At 57.7% G+C, this 6,432-nt stretch overlaps 1 long non-coding RNA gene across 2 annotated transcripts in view; it reads left to right on the forward strand.

Moving 5' to 3' along the window:
* LOC132346985 (uncharacterized) overlaps window positions 1-6,064 on the forward strand; it is a 48,107-nt gene extending 42,043 nt beyond the window's left edge. The window contains exons 2-3 of one of the 2 annotated variants that reach the window (XR_009497045.1): window positions 1-2,819; window positions 4,000-6,064. The exon at window positions 1-2,819 is cut by the window's left edge and continues 25,911 nt beyond it. This is a non-coding gene — a long non-coding RNA (uncharacterized lncRNA). The remainder of the gene's footprint in view (window positions 2,820-3,999) is intronic. The other variant, XR_009497046.1, reaches the window with a different exon arrangement.
* Window positions 6,065-6,432: the final 368 nt, after the last annotated feature.

Genomic DNA, 6,432 nt, shown 5'->3' on the forward strand with positions numbered 1-6,432 from the left:
CCACTCAGTTTCAGCCCCATGTCTCCAAGGCGAGGGCTTCCAGTTTCTCATGAGAAACTGTAAATCTGGATTGGTTATTCAATATTGGAGCCAATCTATAAATGTACAGGCCAGATCTGGCCTGAGGGCCATGAGTTTGGTGCCTCTCCTCCCCTCTATGTGCTTGGATGCTCAGTCGTATCCGACTCTTGGAGACTGATTGGGCTATAGCCTGCCAGGCTCCTCCATTCACGGGATTTTTCAGGCAAGAATACTGGAGTGGATTGCCATTTCTTTCTCCAGGGGATCTTCCCAACCCAGGGATTGAACCGGCTTCTTCTGTATCTCCTGTATGGCAGACAGATTCTTTACCTGCTGAGCCATCCCCTCTCTTTTGCAGATGGGGAGTCACAAGTGTAGGCGCTCCAGTGAGGGGATTAGGGCGAGCAGGGCACCAGGCTGGAGGGAGGAGGAGCTTGGACTCAGCTCTGAAAAAAGGGTCAGATTCCGGCAAAAAAAAAAAAAAAAGAAGGAGGAGAGGGCATTCCAGGAGGTGGAGGAGTGTGAACAAGGGCATGGAGGTGTTGGGGGTGGTATGCAGACTGTTTTTGAGGGTGAGGGAGGGAAGGAGAGATGGAACCAGGGAATCAGGGAAGGGGGTGTGATCATGGGGGCTGGGGTGATGCTGGGAAATAAACGAAGGGGCCAGACTGAAAGCCTGGCTGGAAAAATCACTAAAGGATTTTAATGATATTAATAATTTCACTTCCGAAATTGTTTGGCAATGAGCAGCTCATTTTTTTCACCACGGGCTCTGGGTTCTTGGCAATCCCCATGTACACCAGCGAGTGTTTGCCCAACAAGGAACATTCTCGTTCGCAGATTATTTTCAAACGCCATAAAAATTTTCGTTAAGTACTAAATTAGAAATTTAATAATGAATTGTGAAGTTAGGGTAGATTCATGAAAGGACTTATTAATTTCTATTTAGCAGGTTTCTTCAAGTGTTTTAGAGGCAAGACAATTTTTCCCCCCAATCTCCCTTGCAATTTTTCCACCTAGCAGCAGCCAAAATTTGAGGTGGCATATGCAAAAATAGCTGATGTGTAATGATAGAAAGGGGTAAGTAAGGTTTAGAGAGAGTCCAGGAGAATTTACTTTCAAGCAGTGGATCAGAGCGGGCTCCCTGGAGGAGGTGGTTTTGAATCTGAGTGGCAGAGGATGGGGGAAATGTGGACCAGGCACTTGGGTTAAGGTAGCGGGAGCCTGCCTGGTGGAGGACCCCAGTCGTGGGAATAACGAGAGGAGAGCTTGGATGAAAGCGTTGGGGGCTGGGCTAGTGATGGCGGACAGCAGCGTGAGAACCAAGGAGCAGAGGCCGGGGCACAGCCAGGGCTGAGCAAGTAGCGAGTGAAGAGGAACGGGGGCCTGATCTCCTCTGTGCAAATCGCTTGCGGGTACAGAAGGGTGCTGGTGAGTGTCCTGTCCTTCTGTCCACCACCCGGCACCCTTCCCCTCATCCCAGCAGAGTCATCTTAGGTGAGACGCAAGGACGAGTCGCCTGTGTTAGTGCCCAGTGCTGCGCAGAGGGCTCCCGGGGTGTCAGCTCACTCGTTCCTCCTGTCAGTGGTATGAGGGAGGTGTTACTACGATCCCCATCGTACAGAGGACGTGGAGGCCCAGAGAGGTTAAACATCACGCCGAAAGTCACGCAGAGGAAGCAGCGGAGTGGGACAGGGCCCAGGGCAGTCCAAGGCCACGGTCCTGGCCCTCCCTCGCTTCTTACGCGCTCCCACCAGGTCTGGCTCCGGGTGATTTGAGTACAATCCTCACGTTTGTCAGAGGGCTAAACTGAGGCTCTGAGAGATGGAGGCACTTGCATGAGGTCGTACAGTCGGAAGGGGCAAAGTCAAGGTTTGAATTCTTGGGTCCAGTTGACCCTGGAGCCCACTTTCCTTCCACCAAGTAATACAGCTGCTTGTCTTTCTGGGCCTCTATTTCCGCATCTGGTGAAGAGGGGGTGAGGATAATGTCCACCTCATGGGGTCCACATGAGGATCAGCTCAGTGCCTAGTGGATGGTAGGTGCTTTAAAGATGATAGCTGTGACTATTGTGCAAAGGTGGCTGCACATTAGATGAGTGGATTCACGGCAGGCACTTCGAGTGGCGCCCAAGTACCGCTTCGTGTCTAAGGGCACGTTGGAGGTGCTCACGAACTGCTGGGACGTATTATTACTTTTAGAGGACCCACCATGGGGACAGCCTCACAGCCGGCCAAACCCACTCCCTTCCCAACCTGCCTTCTCCCACTAGTCTGCCTCTTCATCCGACCAACTGGCCAGAGTCCGGGGCAGGATCTGGAGGCGAAGAGGATGTAGAGTTTCCTGCCTGTTAGTCAGAGGGACGCTGAGAGCCCTAGACAGTGAGTCCAGAGTCCTGAGCCTGAGCCCTGGCCCTGCTGTGCGGCCTCTGGCAAGTGCCTTGCCTTTTCTGAGCCTCAGGTTGACCTTGCGTCGGCAGAGCCTGGGCCACGCTGCCCTGGGAGGTGCCAGCCTTGCACAGGGATCAGGGCAGCTCCTGGGCCCCCTTTGGCCACCAGTCCCCACCTCCTGCCTCCCGAGCTGCAGGCCCGCCCGGCTCAGCCGTGACGACCAACCAGCCAATCTGTTTACTGAACTGGCTGACCCCTTCCGGGAACTCGGCCCAAGCTTCCCAGAACTCGGGTATTAATGACCCGGAGCCACATGACAGAGCATGACACAGCACTTTTGGGCGCAAGGCAGGGCCCAGAGGGGTGCGTGGGGGGCCGCAGCCCAGCCCCCTGGAGGCCGGCTGGCTGGTGAGTCACTGCAGCCTCCAGGCAGCTTCCCAATCCCGCCACCCTGCCGCCCTCCCCCAGACCTGGGGCCACCTCCCCCTGCCGGGGCCACCTTAGGACCCCTGGACCTTTGCCCCAGTGACCTAGAAGAGGTCTTGGGTGATCAGGACTGCCCTCTGGAGTTGCAGAAGGGGAAAGTGAACCCCAGAGGCCTGGAGTAAATAATAGCAAGCACTTATGAGGCACTTACTGTGTGCGGGGCACTGGGCAAATATCTCATTCTGCCCTTGGCCACAACCCGACCTGCCAGATGGGGAAACTGAGGCCCAGAGGGCACGCAGCAGGCGGGCAGCAAGGGATCTGGGCAGCTCTGTTGGACCCCGCAGGATCTCCTTTCATTCCCTCAACACCCTGGCAAGGGAGACACGGCGGTGTCTGTTTCCCATTGAGGGAAACAGAGGCACAGAGGGGCTGGGTCCCCTGGCCGAGAGCTCAGTGCTCTGCCTCTGGGATCCCTGCTCAGAGCCGGATGCGTGGGGCGCATCGCTAGGGCGCACTTCACATCTGTGTGCTGACCAGCCCACATGGGCACCCATGCGGGCATCCCTTGGTGCCCACGCGGGCATCCCTTGGGGCTCACGCGGGCAGCCCTTGGGGCTCACGCGGGCATCCTTGGAGCTCGCGTGAGCATCCGTTGGAGCTGCGTTTGAATGCCGACTGTGCCTTTCTCTGGCGGCACGATGGCCTGGGCTCGGCACGTGGCCGCACCCCACTGCACTCGGCGGCCTCCCTGGTGGAGGGCGATCGTGGTGGTCCTGACCTGTCAGGGCAGCCCTCGGGGCTGTGCCATGGAGTTGAAGCGACACCTGGCCGCCGGGCTCCATGGACACCAACTTTGGCGTCTGTATCTTCTCCAGAGCCATGTTAGGGTCAGCCTCGGGGCCCCACGGCTACCTCCCTCTGCCTGTGCCGCCCAAGGGCAAGGTGAGGGCGGAGGTTTTTATGAGGCTGGGAACCAGACAGGCTCTAGGGCTCAGAGGGGCCTGCTGGCGGCGGCAGTGGGGCTGCCTGGTCCCCAGCCCCTGAACTTTGGGCTGGGGGCCACTCCGGTCGGGGATGGGTGGTGCAGGAATGAGGCAGGGACGGGGCAGCACTTTGATGTCTTCTCTTCATTCCATGCCTGTTGCTCGAGCACCTACAGTATACCAGGCTCTAGGAGACCCAGCAAGGTCTCCTTCTGCATTCTGGTGGAAGAGACAAGATCAGTTGAGCAAGCCCAGGAACAGAGAAGATCATTTCAGCGGGGGAGAAGCCCCATGACCGAAACACACAGGGGTGTTCGGGAGCTTCATGGATCAGAGAGGGCTTCTCAGAAGAGGTGACCTGAAGAGACATCCGAAGGAGGAGAAGGAACAGATCCTGGGGAAAGGGAATGCAGTAGGGGTAACAGCCAGGGCAAAGGCCCTGGGGTGGGTTGGGGCTTGGAGAGTCCTGGGAAAGGTGGGGAGGCCAGGTGGCTGGAGGGAGTGAGGGACGGGAAAGGGGATGTCAGAGAAGTTGGCAGGAGTCAGACCACGCAGGGAGCTCTGGGTTGAGTGTCCCTCATGGGATCTGAGTAGGGGCCTTCACTTGCTGTTTTGGCTTAAATTTCCTACACCTCTGACAGAGGAGCTAAAATGGCCAAGTTTACCCAGAAGGTCAGGGGCAGGGTGGGGATGAAAGCAAGGTGGCTGGACAGAGAGTTCAGGCCGACTCACCCTGAGAAGAAAGAAGTCAGACGCGGGCTGAGGAGTTGATGGCCCAGGGTCAGCAGCGTGGGTGCCCTCACAGAGCCCTGAGTGCTGGGCACTTCCTGGCAGAGGAGGTGCCCTTTAAGCTGAGGCTGGGGCAGTTTCTGGAAGACTGCTGGTAGGGGGAAGCCTAGAGGCAAGGGAGAGCAGGGTGGATCTGGGAAACTCATCATGGCTCAGGAGCTAGGAGAGAGGACGGGTGGACTTGTCAGGATCTGATCCTGTGAGACCTTCCTCGGAGCCACCGGGAGAAGCTGCAGTTTCAGTCTGCAGGTCACCTGTGTGCCCCAGCTAGATGCTAGGGACACTGAGGCAGACACACGTTCACCCTCCTGGGCCTCCTGGGCCAGCCCAGAGAGGGGTCAGGGCCACGAGGGGCCAGGAGGGGCACGGGGCATGAGCTCCCATCCTGGCTTCGACAGAAGACACCGGGAGGGCAAATCTCAGTTTGCGGGGTGCCGTCCCTGTGTGGCCTGTGGCAAGTCACCTGACTTCTCTGAGCCTTGGTTTTCTCATTTGTCAATGTCACTTGGAAAGACATTGTCAGAACTCAGCGAGATTATTCTCTCACTCACTCATTCACTGCTTTTTTTGAGGACCAGACCGAGCGCTGGGGACGGCACAGCTCGGACGAAACCGCCCGCTGTGATGGGAGAGGTGGCGCGGCGTGGCAAGCAGCGAAGAACACGGACTCTGAGCCAGAAGGCCTGGCTCTGCTCCTGGCCCACCTCTCATCAACTGTGAGACTTTGGGCAAGTTGCCTTACCTCTCTGAGCCTTTTCTGTCAAATGGAATAAATTACAGTACCCACCTCGTGGGGCTGTTCTAAGAACACAGGCGTTAATACGTGTGTTTAGCACAAGGTACACAGGACATGCTCAATAAATGTTCTCCACGTTTTGTGCTCAAAAGGAGGAGAGAGACAGTAAGCGATCAGGCGGACGGACGCGGCGGAGTCTAAAGTGGGAAGTGGCAATACCAGCTCTTGGCGCCACATGGGCATGCAGGAGGTACTCAATGAGTGTTTCCCCTCCTTTGTCTCCACCTGAGCCGGACTGGGAGAGGAACCTGAGGTTTGGGAGTCTGTGTGGGAGACGAGAGGCTGTCTCCGCGGCTCCAGAAATCCAGGCTGAGCTTTGGGGCCAGGGAGGAGAGAGGCACCCCCACCACCCCTGCAGCCCCGTGTTCCCCGAACCCCATCTCCAGCTTTGTTCACAGCCTGGGTGGCTGGGGCGAGCCGGGGCCTGCCCGGCGGGTCCCCAGTAATGACACTCATTACGCAGGTGTCTGGCAGCTCAGGGGGAGGCGAGGGCCCCAGGGGCTGCGTTCGCATGGCACCCGGCCAGCCCCCCCCAGGCCCTTCCTTGTCCTTTATGAGTCTGGTGCCCAGGGCAGGCGGGCAGGCTGGGGGAGAAGAGCTGGCGTGGGGCCAGCTGGAGCCTGGAGAAAGGAAGGAGCGCTGAGACGTCTGGGTGCCAAGCTATGGAGGCAGGGGGTGGGGGGGTGGGGTGTGTGCGTGCATATGCATGCAGGTGTGTTTAGGGGCACAGTGAGTCTGCGTATCAATACAGGTATTCTTCCAGCCCATCTGTGCGGAGGTGAGAGGGTCTATGCAGGTGAAGCACTGACCGCCCCCAGAATGGGCTCAGCATCTGCAACATCCATTTCACTTGTTATTTAACCTACACTGATGGGTGGGTGCCAGGCTGTGCCTGGTGACATCAGACCCAGCACTGGGCCAGTCATCGGCTCCGCCATCTAAGGCTCCAAACCCTGGGAGAGGCAGACGCCAAACTCGGGGGATAAGACATCCCCATGAAGCCTCCGGTGGAGGAAATAAGGCA

The sequence above is a fragment of the Bos taurus genome, chromosome 13 (assembly GCF_002263795.3).
Source record: "Bos taurus isolate L1 Dominette 01449 registration number 42190680 breed Hereford chromosome 13, ARS-UCD2.0, whole genome shotgun sequence".
Lineage (NCBI taxonomy): Eukaryota > Metazoa > Chordata > Mammalia > Artiodactyla > Bovidae > Bos > Bos taurus.